The sequence below is a fragment of the Rattus norvegicus genome, chromosome 2 (assembly GCF_021556685.1).
Source record: "Rattus norvegicus strain SHRSP/BbbUtx chromosome 2, alternate assembly SHRSP_T2T, whole genome shotgun sequence".
Taxonomy (NCBI): domain Eukaryota; kingdom Metazoa; phylum Chordata; class Mammalia; order Rodentia; family Muridae; genus Rattus; species Rattus norvegicus.
The window spans coordinates 4,877,109-4,902,228 of record NC_141535.1 but is presented as its reverse complement, the minus strand read 5'-3'; the positions used below and the strand labels follow the sequence as shown (position 1 = coordinate 4,902,228).

The 25,120-nt window shown below is 41.1% G+C and overlaps 1 long non-coding RNA gene across 1 annotated transcript; it reads right to left on the bottom strand.

Annotated features, from left to right (window-relative positions):
* Positions 1 to 239: 239 nt before the first annotated feature.
* LOC120100645 (uncharacterized) lies at positions 240 to 25,120 on the bottom strand. Its single transcript, XR_015670227.1, has 5 exons — positions 25,023 to 25,120; positions 11,346 to 11,451; positions 9,667 to 9,760; positions 8,095 to 8,241; positions 240 to 469 (listed from the first exon to the last, which is right to left on the bottom strand). It is a non-coding gene; the product is annotated as an uncharacterized LOC120100645 (long non-coding RNA).

Here is a 25,120-nt window from a genome sequence, read left to right as displayed (position 1 = left end):
GGTTGACTGCAAACATTCTCCCTTCTTCCCTCCCTCTCTTCTTCCCTCCCTCCCCACACCACTCTGTGTTTGTATGTTTGTGTGTTTGTGTGTCTCTGTGTATGTGTGTGTGTGTCTGTCTGTCTGTATGTCTGTCTGTATGTCTTTCTAAGTGAATGTCACTTTTCTTTTCTTAGATAAAGTGATAAGAGTCTTACCCAAGCTATGCAAATACGTCGTTTAGGCTGAGGCCAGAGTATTTTTTTCCTCTGTTCTACTATTTATAGACCTAATATTAGGAGCTTCTAGCCTCCATGTAATCCAACCTTCCAAGCTGACTGATTCAATATGGTTTCTCTTGGCATCTTCATGAGATGTTCTGCTTGGACTCACATTAACTTGGACAATGTGTTACAATCTTCTGGATCCTTCTAATTCTCCAGCTTTTTCTGTTTTCCCCAGTGAATAGTTGTTCTCTCAGAACCTGAATCTGTAAAAACATGTCCAGAAAACTTCTGTAAACACATGCCACACACCACAAATTCTCTTTCTTACTCTACTTCTCTCTGTCTTTCTTTTGTTTATTTTTGTCTCTCTTTTTCTACTCTTGTGCATTCTCTTATTCCTAAGCTGTTCTCATGTGAATTGGGTGTATTTTATCTGTGATACATTCTGTCACTTTTTTCTTTGAATTACTACTTTATCTGGGCCTCAATTATGTGACACTTCAAACATGGCTACTTCCTTATATAAACTAACCTTACAATGTACAATCATATCTACCTAGTTCTTACCTGGACTTATTGGTTGTAAAGAATTAACCTTTCAGGATGCCTATATTTATGGCAGAATCTTTCTGTCCTTTCATATATGATGTCCTGTGTCTCAAAGATGAGGGTATTAGAATAAAATTATTTTACACATTTTGAAGAACGTTGAAAGATTCAACTTAAGTCTTATTTTATGATCCCATTAGCAGCCATCAGTCCAAAACACAAAATCACTAAAACAAATCCTAGTTGCATTGAAAAGAAAATTATACAGATTTAAGGTTTAAAAATATGAAGATAAAAGAGTAAGTTTCAAAATTCACAGACTCAGAACTGAAACAGGATTGGGCAGGTCCAGGCATGCCCAGGCCCTGTGGGGCCTGCCCTGCCGTTAAAACTGACAGACCACAAAGATAAGGAAGAAGGAATGCAGAACCAGCCCGAGGTATTGGAACTGACTCATAGGCCATCTGGCAGGAAGGGATAAGCCTCTAGCCCCTGACATTCCGGACTCTTTTGCTGCGTAACCCTGCATCTGCGCCTCATTTGAATCCACCAATCAAGTCCCTGTAACCATGCATCTGCTTCTGTACACCCGCTTCTGGTTCCCCAAACCCTATAAGATCCCCATGCTGGAGCTGCTGGGCGCACAAGTCCTCCGAAGAGACTGTGTGCCCGCAGGTACCTGTGTTTTCCAATAAACCCTCTTGCTGATTGCATCTGAGTGGACTCCGCCTGGTCGTTGGACTTGGGGATCTCCTTCCTGAAGGAAGATTCTCTCTGAGGGTCTTTCATATGGGGGCTCGTCCGGGATTTGGTGATCCTCCGCCCAGAGATCACTGACCACCCACCGGGAGATAAGCCGGCCGGTGTTTGTCTTGTCTGTTGTCTGTTGAGTCTTGGTCTTGTCCCGTGAACGATCGATCAATAGGCTCAGATCTGGGGACTATCTGGGCGGGCCAGAGAAGAGGCTGATGAGCTCGGACTTCTCCCCCGAAGCCCTGGAAGACGTTCCAAGGGTAGTAGGAGGAGAGGGAGATCCGGATCCATGGCGCCTCCGTCCGTTTTCGGAGGGATCCAGACCCTTGATGACTCCGTCTGAATTTTATTGGAGTAGAGGATCCAAGACCCTCGCTGACTCCGTCTGATTTTTTGGTTTCAGTTTGGTACCAAAGCCGTGCAGCGCATCTGTCTGTTACTTGTTTGACTGTTGGAAGTGTTTATCTTCTTTGTGACCGGACTGTGGTTTTCTGGACATGTTGGTGTCCATTGTTTGTGTTCTGTTTCTGTGTTTGGTATCCCAGAAGCAGCTAAGGTTAAGCTGCAGTTTGGGTCAGGTACTGAAGGTACCAGGCATCTGTGGAAATTGGTTATAGGATGCTTTGTCTTGATCTTGTTTCTCTGGTTTGTTTTCTGTGATATTGTCAAGTGGTTTTTTGGCTTTTGTTTCGTGTTTGAATTTGGATTGACGATGGTGTTTGAAATCATGAAACTGTTTGCTTTGTTCGTCAAAGAGTTTTACTTGGTCCTCTTGGTGCTTAAGTTAAAAGTTAAAAATTGCTTGAGAGAAATTGTTTTCTGCGAGGAGTTTTATCTTTCTCTCTTGAGCCTCCTCCCCAAGGAGAGATGCCCCAGGTTGGGGGGCAAAGAAGCCCCTAAAATAGTTTCAAAAAGAATCTACAACAAACTGTGAAAAACTTTGTTTTGCCAGTCAAAATTTAGAATTCAGACTTTGGCTGTGGCCAAGGTCAGGATTAATGTTTTCTTTTCCATGGGCCTTTAGCCCACTGAGACAGTTTGTTGAAGGACTACTACTGCAGTCCTGGTATTCAGAGACACGGAGAGAGCCATAGTTTTTTTTTTTTTTTAAAGGTTGGTACTATAGTATTAACAATCTCTTTATTAGATGTAAGAGACAGGAAGCCCCAGGTGAACTGGTTACAATTCTTTTGTCAGCTGCTTAGTATCTAGCACCCAGGTTCTAACCATCTCTCCATCCTTTTGTTATTAGTTTTTACTAGAAGCCTAGTGTCATTTGGAGGCTGGTTCTCTTGAGAGGCAGAGCCACCAAGCTGCCAATGAAGGGAGGTACTCCTTAAGGGAAAATCTAAGTCCAGAGAGACAGCTGGTAACAGATAGGCTGCCTCTTGCTCATAGACAAAGCTTGTGCTTATTTTTACAATGGTACTTTTGTCCAAAAAAGGCCTCCTGGTTTAGTTGTGTGACTAAATGCTATTTGTCCTCTTCAGTGGACCTCTATTCTCTAGATTCCCTTCTTGTTTTCTCACCATCCCACTTGAGATGCTTGTTAGTAACTGTTACAGATCTTCTTTACCACTGAGAAAAGACAGAATCCTACTAGAGGCCAGAAAGAATGTTCCAGACATGGATGGAACGCCCTCACTCCTGACTGTTGACTTCAATACCCCTGAAGGTAGGGAGTGTTCCGGGTCTGCCCCCAGGCTCCAAGCATGGGTCTCCTAGGGGCTGGAAAATGCCCCACCAATCTGGCTAAGATAAGGAAAAGATATGAAGAAAAGGCTACAGAAACTTGAAGGGTTAAGCTAAGTCACTGAGAGAGTTATTGTAAGTTGCAGAGAAAAATAAGTTGATGTGTGGTTCAGGGTCTGTGCACAAAAGAGGACAACACTTAATAGCTGTAGAAGAAGATGCAGACAGAGAGACTGAAAAACGAAAGAAAGAGAAAAAAGAAGAGGAAGTTAAAAAGCTAAAGAGAGATAAAAGAAAAGAGAGGAACATATACTGGCCACAGTAGTTAGAAAACCTAGGAAGACAGTACCTGGCAACAGGAGAGAATTCCTGGCTAAAGATTGGTGTGCCTAATACAAAAAAAAAAAAAAGGACATTGGGTCAGGGACTGCCCCAGGAAGAACAAGTGGGGCCTCTCCAGTGGCTCCGAAGGCAAGCCTCTTCGTCCTAGAGTGCTGGCTATGCACAAAGCTAGAAGGAAAGCCTGCCCAGTTGTTGTGTGAATGCGGGGGGGGGGGGGGGCGGAGGGTCCAACGCTCTGTGCTCCTATGCTCCAGTGGGCCAGTATCCAAAGACCTTCAGTACAAGGGGCTACTGACAACAAACAATACTTAGGGACTGCCCGAAGAACAGTGGACCTTGGTGTGGGCCGGGTAACCCACTAGTCCATGGTCATCCATGACTGCCTCCATCCCTTGCTCATGAGAAATTTGCTTTCCAAAATGGCTTGCATCGGCTGAAGGGTGAGACCATGTGTATGCATATCTGCAGACTGTGTACGTGGGGCTTAAGACCTGTCTCAGTACACCAGTACCTGATGCTGGGAGATGTGTGGCTTAGTGCCATTCAGCCTGGAACACACCGTTCCTGCCAGCCGGGCAATGACAATTATCACCCAATCCAGGACTTAAACTGTGATAGAGTGGCTGCTGTTTTGCCTTTGAATAGAACGTCCCAAAAGATGGGACCACTGGTCAGCTGCAATGGACTAGATTCTCCACTGGTTGGGCACAATCTTGTCACCTTGCTGCCCAATCCTGACCTGGAGCCACTGCAACATGAGTGTCAAGCACTGGCAGAAGCCCATGGGTGGAGGAAAGACCTCTGTGACTGGTTGATTGACTCCTGCTGAAAGCCGAGGCTACCTTGTCTACAGACAGGAATAGTTCTCTTCATGAAGGTCAGAGATAAGTGGGTGCTGCCATGGTGGACAACACAATGTCATCTGGGATGGCTGAACCTCAACCCCCCCAGCACATCAGTGCCACAGATGCCTTTGCCATCTCTTGGATGCCCTGGTGAAGCCAACAACTGTGAGTACTATTCATTGCTCAGGATATCAGGAAGGAAGAGATTCAGTGGCATGAGGCAGGAACAAAGCACATAATGTGGCTTGGGAAATGGCTATACAGGAGCCTATTCTGGTTACAGGCCTACAAGAGACAGCCAAGGGGAACTGGGATTGGACTAAAGGGATGGCCCCATTTAGAACGTACAGTAGAAGAAAAGGCCCAAGTTGCTTAAAGGCACACTTGAGGGGAAAGCTATACTCCCCAGAGAACAAAGAAAAGACTCACTTTGCCAAATACAGAAAGGGACTCATTTAGGAGATAAAAAGTTTGTCCAAGTAGTTAAGTTATATATAATAGACTTTAAGATTTTAGCCAGAGAGACAGTAAAAAATATAAGGTATGTCAGTAAGTAAATGCTTAGCAAGCAAACAGGACAAAGAGACCTAGAGAATTTAGTAAAAAGTCGAAGTGAACTTCACTGAGATAAAACTAGGAAAATATGATCACAAGTATCTCCTAGTGCTTCTAGATACCTTTCGAGGAATAGGTAGAAGCTTTCCTCACCAAGCAAGAGACGGCCTCGGTAGTCATCAAGAAGATATTGGAAGAAATCTTCCCCAGGTTTGGAGTGCCCAAGGTAATCTGGTCAGACAATGGCCCTACTTTCATTGCCAAGGTAAGGCAGGGTGTGGCCAAGTATTTAGAAGTCGATTAGAAATTATGTTGTATTTACAGACCTCAAAGCTCAGGACAGATAGAGTAAATAAATAAAACTCTAAAAGAGACCCTGACCAAATTAAATTGATCATGGAGACTGGCGCAGACTGGGTGGCACTCCTTCCCTCTTGCTCTCTTCAGAGCAAGAAATACCCCTTCCAGATTCAGCCTTACCCCCTTTGAGATCTTATATGGGGCCTCAGCTCGCCTGACTGTATTAGATGATGTTACTGAACCAACATGTCATAGTAATAATGATTTATATGCCAGGCTAAAAGACCTACAGGTGATACGGAGAGAAGACTGGTCACAGCTGGCAGCAGCCTAAACCCCAGGGAACCTCGAGACATCTCATCAGTTCCAGGTCAGAGACTACAGCTACATATAATGATACGGAGCCCAGACACTCGAGCCTCACTGGAAAGGAACGTACCTGGTGCTGCTGACCACCCTGACGGCCATCAATTCTCAGCCCTCACCAACCGTGTAGTAGCTGTTGGGGCTTAGAGCTGGGACATAGAGGGAAACTCAGACCTTTAAAAGTCTCCCTAGACTTAATTTCATGTTTGCCCTGGGTTCTATCAAGATAGGAGTGAGGATAGGCTTGATTTCTATTACAAATGATGTAACATTGCATATGTTAGTACTCCTAACACTTCTTGGGACTGTGCCTCAGGGATCATAATCTGTATAAGTTTACAAGTTCTAAAAGCTAGTCATGAACTTGGTGTGTAGGTTTAGATAGTGCCCACATTGGAATCCTGATGCTAAAGACTTAGTAAGACAAAAAAAAAGAGTTGAGAATTACTTAAGGCTATCTAGGTGCTACAAGGGCAGCACAAGGACATCTGCCATTGCCCTGCAATGAAAGGGTTATACAGAATTCAGAACTGCCATTGACTCAGATATAAAAAGAGTGAAAGACTTTTTAGCTGACCTCCAAGAATACCTAACCTCCCTCTCAGAGGTAGTCCTTCAGAATAGGAGGAGATTAGACCTGATATTCCTTAAAGGAGTCTGTGTGCTACACTGAAAGAAGAGTGTTGCTTCTATGTAGACCATTCAAGAGTAATTAAAGACTCCATGAATAAACTTAGAGAAAGGTTAGACAAAAGACAGAGAGACAGAGAAGCACATCAGGGGTGGTTCGAGAGTTCGTTTAGTAGATCTCCTTGGATGACTACTCTGATATCTTCCCTTATGGGACCCTTCTTAGTTTTGCTTCTGCTTCAGATTATAGGTCCATGTGTGTTAAAGAAACTAGTTAATAGGTTTGACTCCTATAAAAGATAGAGACACTCAACAAGGTTGGTTTGAGTCTTGGTTCACTCGGTCTCCCTGGATCACTACCCTACTCTCTGCTATATGAATGGGCTATTACTAATAATTTTCTTGGTTTCAGTTTTGGACCCTGTGTGACAAACAGGTTAATTGCTTTTGTTAAAAATAGAGTGGGTGCTGTGCGGGTGATGGTTCTGAGACAACAGTACCAGTCATTTAGGACAACTGGTGAGACCAAATACGAGACTTGATATCAAAATTCTAAGATTATAATTACTTAGGAGAAGAAGAGGGGAATGAAAAGAAAATTTTACAGATTTAAGGTTTAAAAATATGAAGTTAAAAGAGTAAGTTTCAAAATTCACAGACTCAGAACTGAAACAGGATTGGGCAGGTCCAGGTATGCCCAGGCCCTGTGGGGCCTGCCCCGCCGTTAAAACTGACAGACCACAAAGATAAGGAAGAAAGAATGCAGAACCAGCCCGAGGTATTGGAACTGACTCATAGGCCATCTGGCAGGAAGGGATAAGCCTCTAGCCCCTGACATTCCGGACTCTTTTGCTGCGTAACCCTGCATCCTCGCCTCATTTGAATCCACCAATCAAGTCCCTGTAACCATGCATCTGCTTCTGTACACCCGCTTCTGGTTCCCCAAACCCTACAAAAGCCCCATGCTGGAGCTGCTGGGCACGCAAGTCCTCCGAAGAGACTGTGTGCCCGCAGGTACCTGTGATTCCAATAAACCCTCTTCCTAATTGCATCCGAGTGGACTCGGCCTGGTCGTTGGGCTTGGGGATCTCCTTCCCGAAGGAAAATTCTCTCTGAGGGTCTTTCAGCATTATGTAGGGTGGGAAGATATCCCAGTGACTAAGCAGGCAGAAAATGTTAGAGTGACATGGGAAGAAGATTGTTTATTGGTCTATATTTATGGCTTGCTCAGCCTGTGTTTTTATAAAAGCTAGAACAATAAACCCAGGAATGGAACAACCTACAGGGAGCTGGGCCCTCCAACAAAATTATTGATCAAGAAAGTGCCCACAGGATTTTCATAGGACAATCTTATGAAGAATTTTTTCTCAGTTAAGATTTCTTCTTCCAAGTTACCTCTAGTTTTATATCACATTGATAAAAAACCTTCCTATATAGTTTGTAGGTGAGAGTTTGTGGATGTATATCTCTAAGCTTGTGTATTGAAGTGATATCATTAAAAATTTTACAAAAGAATGGCTATCAATAACGTGTGTGTGTGTGTGTGTGTGTGTGTGTGTGTGTGTGTGTGTGTTTCTTTAATCCCGCAGGCTTTTGCCTGATTCTCGATACCGTGTCAGTGCGGGCATTGGGCACCAACAGTGTATGTCAGTGAAATTATGTGTGTATATGTGTTTCTGCATGCCCACAGATGATATATGTATCATACTAGGGTATTAAAGAGGACAATGACTTAATCTAAAGAAATGCTTTAGATTATAGCACACTCCAGCAAGAAAACATTCCTTTTTTTGGCATGGGGTAGAAATTGGGCTTGCAACAATAAATTATGAAATATACTAGGAAGAGTGAAATACCTCATTAGGTAAAGATAATTGTTGCCAAGGCTGATAACCTTGGTTTGGTCCTTGGGACATACACAATGGAAGGAGGAAATGAATGCCATAAATTGTACTCTGTCATCCTGTATCCCTGTACATACATGTATTCCGATTCTCCCATTTCTGAAGCAAGAAAAAAATTACATACATGGAATTTCTGCCTAGTATTACAGAGCAACAGAACATAATATTGAGAATTAAAAAAAGAATACATACATAGTTCATATGAAGGCAACTTGGTCTTGCAGAGATAAGCTAAACAACTTCTGGATAAAATAAGTTCAGACTCATGAACATGTATTACTCAGATTGGTGAATCAAAAAACTTAAATATGGGGCATGTAGATTCCAGAGACTTTTCCACAATGGAATTGTGTAACCAGGGTGACCAGACAATAGCACTTGTATTTGTATCACTTAGATTTATAGGGACCTTTCCTTGCATGGTAGAGGAATAGGCATCTACACTGAAATGTACTGTATGTAACTAGAGAAATAAAACAAAATGTTCTCCTTTATAATCAAATCAGGAATACGACTAGGAGATTCCAGGTTTCTTAGTCACATCGTGAAATAGAATCAAGTGACCTTGTTCCAATATGATATTCTTTGTTCTTTCTGACATATGAGGTAGAGGATGAAAGAAAATACCCCAACAACCTGGGTTTAGGGTAATATACTAGTTTAAAATGTCAAGTGTATGAGTCCAAGGGGATCTGACATCCATCAGGAGTCCTGGAATACTTCCACTGGACTCTCCACAGTGGTTGCCTGTGCAAGATTTAGTGGCTGAATCAGCACTCATTTTTCAAATGTAGAAGACATCAAAATATAGACAATAGGGATCATCCTCATATTCATTTACAAAGCACCCCCACAAATTTTCTATTGTCTTACTTGGAAAATTTAAAAGAGTAAAACAGTATTATTATACTCAAGGGAAAAGCTTGTATCAAAGAAAACAACAATTAAAGGCAAAAGTCTATGTTTTTCAATAGAGTGACTATAAGGAAAAGAAGTACACTTTAAAGAGCAATTGTTGTTATCTTCTTCAAATTTATGGAGCATGGATGTTATAAAATGAATGATAAGATAGAATAACAATGTAGGTTTAGAAGCTAATTGAGAGAGGAGCAGAAATTAAAATCAAAGCAGCTCAGAGCATCATAGAAGCCTGTGGTAAAACCAAATCTGCAGCAACATATTGTAAGCAATACCCATTATGGAAAAGTAAAAGACAATTCAAAAGGCACATTAGTTTATATGATGGACACTTTTGTCAATTTGGATTTACATGCCTCTAAATCTGGAGGGGTTTGTCTCCTATCGAGAAGGCAAAATGTTGTTCCCCTTCAGAAATATGAAGTAGATGAATAATTTTACCCTCTTTGTCCTAGTAAAAAAAATAAGGCCAGAAAATAATTTAAATTGTAAACGTGTGTGTGTTGGGGTGTGTCTTTATTAAATTATGTGTGAATATTTGCCTGCATAGGGTTGCCTGTGGAGGCTAGAAAAGCAAGGGTATTGGGTCCCTGAAATTGAAATTACCTGTGATTATGAGTCATCTTGTTCTTTGAATCTAACATGGGTCTTCTTCAGAAGTAATACATGTTCTTAACTTCTCGGTCAACTCTCCAGTCTCCTGTAAAAATAAGTTTAAAAAAATGATTTCTGTTGCCTAAAGACAAGGAGGCTGAATGAATATAATGATACTGAGGTTATTTTTAAAGATGAAATTCATTATGATAGACAATGGGCATAATATATCTAAAACTAAGAAAAGATAAAGTGCAAACAATAAGGAATAGTGTGCTGTATGAGAGATGTTGCAGGGTAAAAAATGACATGAAACTTTCTAAAGAGGCTTGAGTCTGCTTATAAGGTCACAGTACTTTGTGTGTACATGTTTGTGTGGGGGCACATGTGTCTGCAGTTGCATGTCCACAGGTGTGAATAAGGAGGTCAAAGGTCAATACTGGGTATCATTCTCAGTCACTCTCTACTGTATTGATTTTGTGACATGGTCTCAAGCTGACCATGGAATTACCAATATAGCTACACTGGGGCTCTGTCAAGCCACAGGGTTTCTTTCTTCTCCATTTCACAGGCACCAGGATGATTAGCTTGGAAAACAGTCCCATGACTTTTTACATGTTCTCTGGAGACTGCACTCAGATCCTCATGCATGTATCAGAAATAATTTAGCAGAGGTGCTACCTCTTTCTGGCAGTGGCCATGTAGCTGCTGCAAGGAATAGCATATAAGTGCTTCAGTGGCAGGATTCTACTATGGCAAGTCCATGGAAACCACTTCTCAGTTGACAAGGTAAATTTGGTGGCCTTTATATTTAGTACCAAGTTTGCATGCCCTACAAGCTCTCCTTTCCTTCATTGTACTGCATATAGTCATTATCAAAACTGTAGCACTTCATCAGTCATGGACAAGGCCATCTGGAATCACAGAGACTAAGTCACTGTGGATGATTCTACATTTTTCTCAAAACTCTTTCAAGGGATAAAATGTTCTTCACCTCTTTTTGTATCTATCAATCCTCCAGATGTTACCATAAATCCTGGGAATTTGAGACTTATAATCATATCTTTAGAGAAGTACCCAGTCACACTGAGAAAGTCTGTGTCAGTTGTGGAGAGAGGTAGGTCCTGCTTACATAACTGTTTTTAAGAAGCTCTATCTGATCAGTAGAGACATGGAAAATGCAGAGATTATGTTGGATTGATAGAGACTTGAAACTGGCTCTTAGATTGATTACATCTTACAAAGATCTATATATTAGAAAGATGTCTAGAAGATCTGCATTGTAAAATGAACTTGTCTGTCTGCAATTAAAAGGGAATTATGATAGGAGATAATAACTAGAGATAGTTTACCAACAAATGTTTAATTCGGCCTCTCACTATGCATAACTATGTAACCATGTTTGCTACCAGACACGTATATCTTCCTGTTTACAGGACAATCCTGGCCAGACATCTCTTTTGTCTTGCTGAAATTGTGCTTTTTAATGCAAAATAAGTTTAGGTGGTGACTGATCCAAGGAATGGGAGAAGGAAGAAGGGGAACTATTGGGGGATTTGTGTAAAGATAGAGCTTTTGAAATGTGGATATTATGATTTCTTTTAATAATGTAAGCAATGATACCACTGCTTGGATAAGCACAATTGTCATTGTATAACTATAGAAGGCTCAAGTTATTTGTGGCCACTTGCCTGAAAATCAAAAGATGGTCAGTGTCTTCACTTTTGTTAACTCCCCTTCTCCATCTCAAGACCTAAACCATTATAGCTAGAACTGGCATTGGCATCTTCTTGGTTCCTAAATTTTAATTTTTAAAAAATTTTTATTAGATATATTTCTTTCCTTATATTTCAAACGTTATTCCCCTTCCCAATTTCCTGTATATAAGCCCCCATTCCCTCCCATACCCCTCCCCCATGCAGGTATTCCCCCTATACATCCACTTTACCCATCCCATATTCCCCTGTACTGGTGGTCCAACCTTGGCAAGACCAGAGGCTTCCCCTTCCCCTGGTGCCCCAACATGTCTATTCTCTGCTATATATGCGGTTGGAGTCTTGGATTATGCCATGTATAGTCTTTCGGTCCTGGTTTAGGCCCTGGAAGCTCTGTTTGGTTGGCATTGTTGTTTTGATGGGGTTGCATGCTCTTTCAACTGTTTCAATATTTCATCTAATTCCCTCCAAGGGTCTTGTTCTCAGATCAGTGCTGCTAGCATTGACTTCTGTATTGGACATCCTCTGGATGTGTCTCTCAGGAGAGATCTATATCCGGATCCTTTCAAGATGCATTTTTTTACTTCATCAATTGTATCTAGTATACATATATATACATATATACATATATATATGTATACATACATATACATACATATATACATATATATACATATACACATATACATATATATACATACACACATATATATATTCCCTTTTAAGGAGTGGGAGCATCTGAATTTTGGTCATCCTTCTTCTTGAGCTTCCTGTGGTCTGTGGATTGCATCTTGGGTAATTCGAGCATTTTGGCTAATATCCACTTATCAATGAGTGCATACCAAGTGTGTTTTCCTGTGATTGAGTAACCTCATTCAGGATGATATTTCCTAGTTCATTCCATTTGCCTATGAATTTCATGAAGTCATTGTTTTTGATAGCTGAGTAGTACTCCACTGAGTAGATGTACCACTTTTTTGAATCCATTCCTCTTTTGAAAGGCATATGGGTTCATTCCAGCTTCTGGCTATTATAAGGAAGGCTGATATGAACATAGTGGAGCATGTGTCTTTGTTGTATGTTGGAACATCTTTTGGGTATATGCCTAAGAGAGGTACAGCTGGGTTCTCAGGTAGTGCAATCTCCAATTTTCTGAGGATACTCCAGACTGATTTCCAAAGTGGTTGTTCCAGTTTGCAATCCCACCAGCAATGGAAGAGTGTTCCTCTTTCTCCACATCCTCCCCAGCATCTGCTGTCAACTGAGTTTTTTATTTTGGCTTTTCTGAATGGTGTGACATAGAATCTCAGGGTTGTTTTGATTTGCATTTCCCTGATGACTAAGGATGTTAAACATTTCTTTAGCTGTTTTTTGGCCATTCGATAATCCTCAGCTGAGAATGATTTGTTTAGCTGTGTACCCCATTTTTAATAGGGTTATTTCACTCTCTGGATTCTAACTTTCTGAATTCTTTGTATATTTTAGATATTAGCTCTGTATCAGATGTAGGATTGGTAAAGATGTTTTCCCAATCTGTTGGTTGCCATTTCATCCTATTGATAGTATCTTTAGCTTTACAAAAGCTTTACAGCTTTATGAGGTCCCATTTGTCGATTCTTGATATTAGAGCATGAGCCATTGGTGTTTTGTTCAGGAAATTTTGCCCAGTGCCCATGTGTTCCAGATGCTTCCCTAGTTTTTCTTCTGTTAGTTTGAGTGTATCTGGTTTGATGTGGAGGTCCTTGATCCACTTGGACTTAAGCTTTGTACATGGTAAAAAGAATGGATCAATTTGCATTCTTCTACATGCTGACCTCCAATTTGTTGAAAATGTTATTTTTCTGCCATTGAATGGTTTTAGCTCCTTTGTCAAAGATCAAGTGACTATAGGTGTGTGGGTTTATTTCTGGGTTTTCATTTCTATTCCACTGATCTATCAGTCTGTCTCTGTACCAATCCCATACAGTTATTATGACGATTCCTTTGTAATACTGCTTGAAGTCAGGGATGGTGATCCTCACAGAAGTTCTTTTAATGTTGAGTATAGTTTTCGCTATCCTGGGTTTTGCAAATTGCTCTTTTTATCTCTATAAAGAATTGAGTAGGGATATTGGTCTAGATTGTGTTGAATGTATAGATTGCTTTTGCAAAATGGCCATCTTTACTATATTAATCCTGCCAATCCATGAGCATGGAAGACCTTTCCATCTCAGTTCTTCCTCAATTTTTTTCTTAAGAGACTTGAAGGTCTTGGCATGCAGATCTTTCGTTTGCTTGGTTAAAGCCACACCAAGATATTTTATATTACTTGGGAATATTGTGAAGGGTGTCATTTCCTTAATTTTTTTCTCAGCCTGTTTATCCTTTGAGTAGAAGAAGGGTACTGAATTGTTTGATTTAATTTCATACCGCGGCACTTTGCTGAAGTTGTTTGTTAGGTTAAGTAGTTCTCTGGTCGAACTTTTGGGGTCACTTAAGTATACTATCATATCATCTGCAAATAGTGATAATTTGATTTCTTCTTTTCAAATTTGTATCCCTTTGACCTCTTTTCACTATCTGATTGCTCTGACTATGACTTCGACTATTAGATTGAATAAGTAGGGAGAGAGTGGGCAGTCTTGTTTAGTTCCTGATTTTAGTTGGGTTGCTTCAATTTTCTCTCCATTTAGTTTGATGTTAGCTACTGGTTTGCTGTATATTGCTTTTACTATATACAGATATGGGATTTGAATTCCTGATTTTTCCAGGACTTTTACTATGAAGGGGTATTGAACTTTTTCAAATGCTTTTTCAGCATCTAATCAAATGACCATGTCATTCTTATTTTTGGGTTAGTTTATATAGTGGATTACATTGATGGATTTTGTATATTAAACAATCCCTGCATTCCTGGAATGAAGCCTACTTGATTATGATGGATGATCATTTGGATGTGTTCTTGAATTCTGTTTTAAGATATTCAAGGGTATTTTTGCATCAATAATCATAAGGGAAATTGGTCTGAACTTCTTTTTCTTTGTTGGGTCTTTGTGTGGTTTAGGTATAAGATTAATTGTATAACCTTATTATATAATTATTAATTCATAGAGGGAATTTAGTTGTGTTCCATCTGTTTCAATTCTGTAGAATAGTTTGAACAGTATTAGTATGAGGTCTTCTGTGAAGTTCTGGTAGAATTCATACCTGAATCCATCTGGACCTGGGCTCTTTTTGGTTGGGAGACTCTTAATAACAATAACTGCTTCTATTTCTTTAGGAGTATGGGGGTGTTTTAATGGTTCCTGATTTAGCTTTGGTACCTGGTATCTGTCTAGAAAATTGTCCATTTCCTCCAGATTTTCCAGTTTTGTTGAATATAGGCTCTTGTAGTAGGATGTAATTTTTTTTAATTACTATAGATGCTGCTGTTATGCCTCCCTATTCATTTCAGATTTTGTTAATTTGGATACACTCTCTGTGACCTCTGGTTAGTCTAAGGGTTTATCTATCATGTTGATTTTCTCAAAGAACCAGCTCTTGGTTTTGCTGATTCTTTGTATACTCATTTTTGTTTGTACTTGGTTGTATTCAGCTCTGATTTTGATTATTTCCTGCCTTCTACTCCTCTTGGGTTTATTTATTTCTTTTTGTTCTAGAGCTTTTAGGTGTGCTGTCAACAGTGGCCCTTAGAATTGGGGGTGATTTGGAGGGGGGGTTCTGGGTCTCCTTGGGTATTCCATTGTCTTTATAGGTGATATCTTCTGTCCTAATGTGGTCTTTATCTGCTTGGCTGTTTTAACCACTACCTCTAGGGAGAGATCTCCTTAGTTGGATGGGGGAAGGTGGAGTAAGGGGAGAGGCAGGTGGAAGCTCCTTTGTTTTTTAATGGAGTCCTGCCCTGGGGGGGGGGGAGCAAGGGGAAGACAGACTGTTTAGTGTCTCCTTTGAAGCCTTGGGGGTTTTCTGCATCAGCTCAGCCACAGTGCACATCCCCTAGGTGATACAGGACTTAGAAGTTTGACTACTTACCCCACTTACCCCACACTGCCACAGGGTGGGTGTTGGGCTGTGGAAAGCTGCGAGAACACTGCCGGGGGGGGGGTTGCAGGAACTGAGGAATTTTTTTTTAATGTTGTGTTTTTGTATGTGTCATTGTACTGTCTGTTACAGGAAAGAGGAGAAATGGTTTGTCCAATGGGAACATTCCCTTGGCCTATCGGCCTTGGGGGATTCCACAGAAGTCCAAAACATTAAGCCTTCCTGCATATTAAAGAACTAGCAGGTGCCCTGTGGCTTTAAGTGTCTACTGTTTTCCCATGTTAGATAGGGAGTCTGCCATAACCAATTGCAGGCTGTTTTGCAGGCTGTCAGGATTTAGACAGGGGCTAGAGGGACCTTCAGCCAACTCCAGAGAGTAGCTCTGGCCAGGAGCCTTCAGTTGCCCCTTCAGCTTGACCTAAGCTTGAGATGGGGCTGACTGAAAACTCAGCAGGAAAAGAAAGGTTGCTAGTCTCCAGAGTTGGGGGAGGTGACTCACCTTCCCACACTGCAGTTTTGTTGATCATTGTTCCAGCACTACATTGTAGGGCTCTGGTGCCAGAGTGCTCTCCACAGTGATCTCTGACCAGGCTGGCTAGTTGTGTGGGTACAGGTAAAGGGAGAAAGATCTCAGGCAGGAAGGGGGAACATTTTTTTGCCACCCCAACTGCCTGTCCTTCTCCTTACACCCACTGCCTGCCACTTTCGTTACCTGGGCGGGGCTGATCCAGCAGGGGACTGACTAGCCAGTGAGGATTGCAAGGGAGATTCTGGCAGGGATGATTTCTGAAGAGCAGATCTCACCTCCAAGTGGCAGAGTAATAGCTCATATAACAGAAGCTCATAGACAATGGAATAATTTCTGCACGCCTTTCATTGTGCTTAAATAGTTTTGTGAATGGGTCATTGTCTGACAGAAGGTACTTCCTATTGGTTTGTCCTGAGAGCTTGGGAAGACCTCCTCATATACTTATTTGTAGGTGTGGTCCTGCTTCCACCTCTGATCTGTCTTGAGCCTACATGACCTGTGCTGAAGTGGCTTGCAGCATTGCCCTACATGACTACTCTGTCTCAAACCTCTGAAAGGGGTCTTTGGGGGGTCCTGTTATCCTGGGAAATTGGGAAGGCACCAGCAGTCCCCTTTAAGTGTCCTGGGGATTCAACCTATCTCCAGCAGGAATCAGGGTACCTTTAACTGCCTGCCCCTCTAGAGAATTACATTGATGGATTTCCATATATTGAACCATCTCTGCATCCTTGGGATGAAATCTACTTAATCATGATGGATTATCATTTTGATGGTTACTTGGATTTGGTTTGTAAGAATTTTATTGAGTATTTTTGCTTTGATATTCATAAGGGAAATTGCTCTGAAGTTCTCTTTCTTTCTTGTTTTTTTGTGTGGTTTAGGTATAAGCATTAGGTATCAAGTGTTGCCTTTAGCATTAACACCGTACAGTCCCAGAAGACGTTTTGGCTCAAGTCTCACCTCCACCTGGGCATCTTTACCTCACAGTACAAATAAAAGCAGACTCCCTCCACCCTCACTCTCTTTTCTGTTCTTTCTCTGGCCCCTTCCCCTTGTACTCAAGAAGGGAATTATTAAATCTCACCACAAGAAACCGTGTTGGTAATGGTTTCGTGTGCTCTTTCTGGATGGGAGCAGCCAATATTTAATAGCAACAAGCATAATTATGGTTTCATAGAAGGTATTGGGTAGTGTTCCTTCTTTTTCTATTTTATGGAATAGTTTGCACCATATTGCTATGACATCTTCTATGAAGGTTTGATAGAATTCTGCACTAAACAGACCTGGTCCTGGGCTTTATTTGATTGGGAGACTTTTAATAACCGCTTCTATTTCTTTAGTAGTTATGGGACTGTTTAGATGCTTTGTGTGATCCTGACTTAACTTTCGTACCTGGTATCTGTCTAGAAAATTATCCATTCCATACAGATTTTCCAGTATTGTTGAATATAAGCTTTTGTAGTAGGATCTGATCATTTTCTGAATTTCCTCAGATTCTCTTGTTATGTCTTACTTTTCATTTCTGATTTGTTAATTTGGATACTCTGTGCCCTCTGGTTAGTCAGGCTAAGGGTTTATTATCTATCTTGTTGATTTTCTCAAAAAACCAGCTCCCACTTTTGTTGATTCTTTGTATATTCCCTTTTTTCTTTCTACTTGGTTGATTTCAGCCCAGAGTTTAATACAATTTCCTGCCTTCTGCTCTTCTTGGGTGCATTTGCTTCTTTTAGTTCTAGAGGTTTTAGGTGTTCTGTCAAGGTGCTAATGTATGCTCTCTCCAATTTCTTTTTGACCTGTGAGTTTTCCTCTTAGCATTGCTTTCATTGTGTTCCATAAGTTTGGGTACGTTGTACCTTTATTTTCATTAAATCCTAAAAAGTCTTTAATTTATTTCTTTATTTGTTCCATGACCGATTATCATTGAGTAGAGTGTTATTCAGCTTCCATGTATACGTGAGCTTTCTGTCACTATTGTTGTTATTGAAAACAAGCCTTAATCCATGGTAATCTGATAGGATGCATGCAATTATTTCAATCTTATATCTGTTGAGGTCTGTTTTGTGATCAATTATATGGTCAGTACTGGAGAACGTACGATGAGGTTGTAAGAAGAAAGTATATTCTTTTGTTTAGGATGAAATGTTCTATTAATATCTGTTAAGTCCATTTGGCTCATATCTTAGGTTAGTTTCTCTATGTCTCTGTTTAATTTCTGTTTCTATGAGCTGTCCATTGATGAAAGTGTGTGTTGAAGTCTCCCACTGTTATTGTGTGACATGCAATATGTGCTTTGAGCTTTAGCAAGGTTTCTTTTATGAATGCAAATGCCCTTGCATTTGGAGCATATATATTCAGGACTGAGAGTTCATCTTGTTGGACTTTTCCTTCGAAATATGAAGTGTCCTTCCTTATCTTTTCTGAAAACTTTTAGTTGAAAGTTGATTTTATTCGATATGAGAATGGCTACTCCAGCTTTTTTCTTTGGACCATTTGCTTGGGAAAATTATTTTCCAGCAATTTACTCTGAGGTAATGTCTGTCATTGTCACTTATGTGGGTTTCCTGTTTGCAGCAAATACTGAGTCCTCTTTAAGTATCCACTCTGTTTTACATGTCTTTTTATTAGAGAAGTGAGTCCATTGATATTAAGAGATATTAAAAAATAGGATTGTTGTTTCCTGTTATTTTTTGTTGTTAGAGGTGGAATTATATTTGTGTATTTCTCTTCCTTTGGTTATGTTGCAAGAAGATTACTTTTGTGCTTTTTCTAGGGTTAGTTTTTCTCCTTGTGTTTGAGATTTCGGTCTATTATTCTTTGTAGGACATAAATACCTATCTTAAAGAAATACAGCACAGCACAGGTAAGGAATAGAAGCCTTTAAAAAGGAAACACAGAAATCTCCTGAAGAACAACAGGAAAGCACAAACTAACAGGTAAAGGAATTGAACAAAGTCATCCAGGAATTAAAAATGTAAATAGAGACAATAAAGAAAGCATAAAGGGTGACAGCCCTGGAGATGGAAAAAGAAGGAAGAAGATCAGGTGTCAGAAACACAAGTATTTTCAATCTGAAATCAAGAGATAGAGGAGAGAATCTCATCGGCAGAAGATAACAGAAAACACTGACACAACCATCAAGGATAATGTAAAACGCAAAAAGCTCCTAACCCAAAATATTAAATAAATCCAAGACACAATGAAAAGATCAACCCTAAGGATAATAGGTATAGAAGAGAGCTAAGATTTCCAACATAAATATCCAGTAAATATCTTCAACAAAATTATAGAAGGAAACTTCCCTAAAGAAAAGAAAGACATGCCCATAAACATACAAAAAGTTTACAGAACTCCAAATAGATTGACCAGAAAGGAAATCTGTCCCATCACATAATAGTCAAAACACCAAATGCACAAAACAAAGAAAGAATATTAAAATCAGTAAGGGAAAATATCAAGTAATATATAAAGGGAGACCTATCAGAATTACTCCATACTTCTCACCTGAGACTATTTAAGCCAGAAGATCCTTGGCTGATGTCATACAGACCCTAAGAGAACACAAATCCAGGCTACTCTATCCAGCAAAACTGTCAATTAACAATGATGGAGAAACCAATATACTCCATGACAAAACCAAATATACAAAGAACCTATGCATTTATTATGTGTATCTAACTGTGTGTCAGACAGCCATCTATATACACATGTAAATAAGTTACATATTTACTAAATTACTCAAAAACATTTTACAATATTCAAGTAGACATATGTACACACACGCCTACATATATACACATATACAAGTGTGGCTGGTATATACCCATGGGTTAGGTGTCTTTTTTGCACATCTGTCTTTTTAAATGTATGTGGTCTGGGTGTGTGTGTGTCTGTGTGTGTGTGTGTGTGTGTGTGTGTGTGTGTGTGTCTGGTGTGTGTGGCATGTGTGTGATGTGTATATATTTATGTGTGAATGCACACCCTTTTGTGTGGAAACACATGTGAAAGTCAGAGGAAAAGGTCATGTGTATGTTCTCACCCCTTATCTTGTCCTGGGCAGGCTCTATTGCTACTACCACTGAGTAGTCAAGGCTACCTTAATCAGAAGCATCCAAGACTTATCTTCTTTTCTCTTTCCACCTTACCATATGACCTGTTGTATCTACATCAACCATGACCATACTTATTTCATAAGGATTAGTTTTTGATATGGTGGCTGTTTGTGGCAAGGTCTTTTCCTTAATGAATAAAGATTTCAGGGCACCAAACACTGGACATATACTTCCAGCTTAGACTTACAGGTTGGAGGGAGAAAGAGAGGATGAGAAAAGGGACTTGGGATTGTTGGATTGTGGGAGAACTTGGGGTAGGTGATATAATGAACTGGAGCCGCCCACTTAGATTTCCGATCAGTCAGGATCAGCCACTGAAGGATTTCATTTACTATGGCTTACTAATAATGATGTTAGTAGTTGTACCCAGTGATTGAATTACCTGTTGATTCTAAACTAAGTTTGTGTGGTGTTTGCCATTACACAGCTTCTCAACTGATTTCCAGAGATAAGTACAGCCCCACTCCCAAACCAAACCCCCACCCCTGCCAGCTGATAAATTTGGATGCTCGAGTCTGTGGATTGTCATGGTAGTGACTTTCTAAGGTAACTTAGCAAATTGGGTGAAGAGATTTCTGGATCTACAGACCAGAAAGTCTGTCAAGATGAGAACAGCCCACCAGGGACAAATGACCCATTGGTGCCATGTGACCTGCTGGTACATGGGGTAATATGGGATGGTGCCCTCTTCGGTATTTCACGCTGCAGGTGTTCAAATTCAGTTTGAACCAAAATGAGTACTTTGGTATTAAAGCCTAAGTTTTAACCAATAACAATATTCCAGCACTGACATTATATTTCTTAGCATAAAGATCCTATGGGATCTGTACGGTTCAGAATGAGTTCTCTGTATTTGATCTTTTCACAAGATTCAACCCAACTCCCAGCTCCTTTGGAGGTCACCAACTATACTATAGGCTGTTCTCCTATGGCACCAAACCTGGGCATAAAATGTAAAATGTTATCAGGTTGATTGAACTCCCATGAATCCATTTGCTTTCACTTTCCTCTTTGTTCAGCCACTGATGGCTTTTGGTTGTCTTTTTAAGTACCCATACACATACCACCTTTTACATTGTCTTTTACAGCGAGGCTCTATGGCTCAGGTCTGGACAAACCACACCAGGCCAACAGGGCTCCACATGGAGAGGTTTATTGGAATGGTAGAGACAAAGGCCAAGGGATGAAGAGAGGTAGAAGAGAAAGAGAGGAAAAAAAGGGAAGAGAGGAGAGAGAAGTGGAAGAGGGAAGAAAAGATCTGCCTTTTATGTGAAATGTGGTGTAACCGTAACATGAAATGTGTAACCGTAACATGAAATATATGCTGGAAATGGATGACAGTTGCCTTGAAAACTGATACTCAGGGGACCAGATGACATCATTGCTGGACATAAAAGCAGTTCCTGATACCAACATTTAGAAATGTAGGTCACCAACTGGGACCCTCCTTTTTACCTGTAGCATACCTGTCAAAAAAACTAGATCTAACCATGCAGGGATGGCACCTTGTGTTTGTACCTTAGCAGCTACTGAACTCCTTATTCAAGGATAAGAAAACCTAACATTTGGGTTGCCTATAATGGTCTTCCCCTCTTATAACATGTCACAGCTCCTACCTTTCAAAGGTTTACAGAATCTACCTCCCTCCAAGGTTCTTTCTCTTCAAGTAGCACTAATAGAAGACTCCACACTACCCTTTCAATCACACCTGCCTTTCCAATCTTCTTTCTCCACCAAATACTAACCACTCCTTATCTCACCCCCGCACTAAAACCTTAGAGGAATTATTACCTGACCCTTCACACATACAGGAGGGCAATTTGCCTCAGACCATCTATACCTTCTATACAGATGGAAGCTCCTTTCTACATGAAGGAGCCATAAGAGCCAGCTGCCCCATAGTGTCAGACACTGAGGCACAGGCCTTCCTGCTCATACCACCAATCAACAGGCTGAAGTAGTCGTCCTTACCCATGCCTTTCAACTGGCACAGGGACATACCCTCAACATCTACACAGATTTAAACATGCTTTCCATATATCCTGACCCATGCCCATAACTGGAAGGAGCATGGGGTACTTATGACTAAAGGAGGATCAGTAACTTATGCAAACCAAATTATGGCCGTGCTAAAGGCCTCCCATCTCCACACAGCTACTGGGTTTTTCCACTGCAGATCCCACCTGACGAATGACTCTATTGTCTCCAAGGGAAACAAGGGAGCTGAGGAGGCAGCCAGAGCTGCAGCCCTTAGGGGCCTACACATGTCTCACCCTCCCCAGGACATTCTTACACTGCAAGCCACATCCCCACTCTCACTCCCTAACACTCATCAAATTCTGTCCTATCTTGGCCACATCTTTCATCCTAACAGCAAGGCATTGTCTTATTTTGGTAAAACCCACCAGGAGCCTACTCCTAAGGACTTAAGTTTCTTAAATCCATCACTGCCTCTTTCAAAGTCTGTCAAGTGTCAGACTTCAACCTCTGGTATTGTAGCACCCCTTTTTCTACCCATCAGGCCAGAGGTTCCCTTCCTGGAACTGACTGGCAACTTGTCTTTACCAACATGCCAAATGTGCCAATTACCTCCTAGTTTTAATTGACACATTCTCAGGGTGGGTGGTGGCATATCCCACAACTAACAAAAGGGTTCAGACAGTTTCTGAGCTCCTCTTCCAAGAGATCATCCCCAATTGGGTGTCTCAGCCTCCCTTCAGTGAGACAATGGTCCCTAATTAATTTACCAAATTTCTCAAATTCTGTCTAAGGCCCTAGACATCACCTGGCATTTTCATATTCCATACCACCCTCAATCTTCAGGTGAGGTAGAAAGAACTAACTGCTCCCTATAAACCACTCTTGTCAAACTGTCACAGGAACTTTGATTGGGCAAAACTCCTACCTCTGGCTCATTTTATGCTACAAGCTCTCCCCAAGTGACTTAACTTTGTCTCAGCTTTCAAACTCATGTATGGATGTCAGTACTAACTCCTTGTCTTTCAACTAAATGCACTCCTCTCCTAGACCATTTACTTACCCCTTACTTTGTCTCCCCCTTTCTCTCCTATGGAACTTTACTGACCACCACTGACTAAGGCCACACGCTGTCTCCTGTCTCAACCTTTGAGACCAAGTTCTTCTGTCCCCTCCAGATCAGCAGCTCTTAGCTGTCTCTCCTAAATGGTAGGGCCCTTCATGGACCCTGCTCTCTTAAGCTCCACAAGATGTTGAGACCACCCACCTTGTGCCCAATCCCAGAAGAATGAGACACCACTCTAGCATCTGTGCTCCACTCCACTGTATTAGACCTGGGCTTCTCATCTGATCGTTTCCATCCATGGTATCACTTACATCTAGAGATTCGAGGTTCAAGGAATCCCCACTGATAACAAACAGACTTTCCCAATAGGATCAGGAAACCACTCCATACTGGGAGCCAATCCAAATTGCTGTCATCCCTATATCTGTCATTCCTTCTACATATTATGTTCTTTGTCTGCTTCCTCTTTGACCAGATGATTGCAAAAAATGGCCAGACAAATATGGGGGCTGCCCATATTGGTCGTTCCAGATACATATGTTAGGATCAAGGACCAATCACTTCTGTCAGCAATGCAAGACCCTGTTCTTCTATATACAAGACCCATGGAATCCCAGGTAGAAAAAAGGAGTTGTTGGTAAGCTCTAATGTAAAAACCAAGCAGGGTCTCCAGTGAGTACTATCCACATCCAGAGAAATTTTGTCCAATTTCCCAAACTCTAGATATCGGAAAAATAGGAGAAATAATCAAACAGTCCTCCAAAGTCCTTACGTCCTTGACATCCCCCCTCACAAATGGTACTAACTTGTCATTTAGCCTTTTGATTCAGACCCTGACCTTGGTGTACCAACTCCTTATGGCACCCAACCTGGTCACTTTAAAGACTGCTAGCTACGCAGTACCCCCCTGAAACTAATTCACAATTGCCAATTACAGCCTCTCTAGTGATACTGGCCAATAACCTTACCTCAGCTTTTATCAGCTGCCCTGACTCCGATGCTTTCATTGCCCCATACTTTTTTATATCCCTCTTATTGGTGTGACAGTTTTAGGACATCCAGGACATGTTCTGAAGGAAAACTCAGTTCCCTAGGCTACAATAGCACCACAATCCTTGATACCCCATCTCTGCCGCAGTGCCCTGCAGCCCAAAACATGTCAATTCTGTGTGGGACTGGTATATATCATCACCTACCTGCCAGCTGGTCAGGAAGAGTTTACACACTGGTGTTCCTTCCCTGAACTAGGAGTAATACATGGCAAAGAATCTCCACCAATTCCAGTTTTTGACATATACCTGTCCAGCATAAGAGGGCACTGCAGGTTGTGCTATTCCTGGTTGCTGCAGGAGTAGCTACAGGTGCTGGCACTGGAACAGCAGGGCCGACGACTTCCCTAACCCTATACCAGAAGTTCTTATCCCAGCTTGACAACGGTTTCCAAGGAATGTATGAAACCATGCTCATCATCCAGAAAAAGATCGATTCTTTGGCAGCAATTGTGCTTCAGAACAGACAGGGACTAGATGTCCTGACAGCTAAAGAAGGTGGTCCTTGTCTGTTTCTCCAGGAAGAATGCTGTTTCTATGTCAACGTATCTGGGGCAGTAAGAAATACATTCCATCAGCTGCAATCAGACACCCAGAAATGCAGGGAACAGCATGAGGCCTCCAATTCCTGGGTTTTTCAAAACCCTACATGGAAATAGGATACTGCCCTTCTTAATGCCTCTTCACCCCATTTTCCTGGAGATACTATTTCCTCCCTGCCTCATTAATCTTGTTTCGATATTCCTTCAAAGACAAATTCAAAATTTTCTAACCAAAAAGTCAAACAGTTCCTTTTACACAACTATCAAGTGGGCCCGGATGGTGAAAATCAGCTACATCCCAAAACTGATAATGCTCCTAGACAGCAGGGAGCAGTTTAAGAGGTCTAAAGCCCCTATTTACCTTTTAGCATCGGCTTCCCCTTTTTCCCTTTTTTCTTCTCTCTATGATAAGAAAGGGGGAGGTATGTTATCATCAGAAGTGGTTTACAGCTAGCCTCT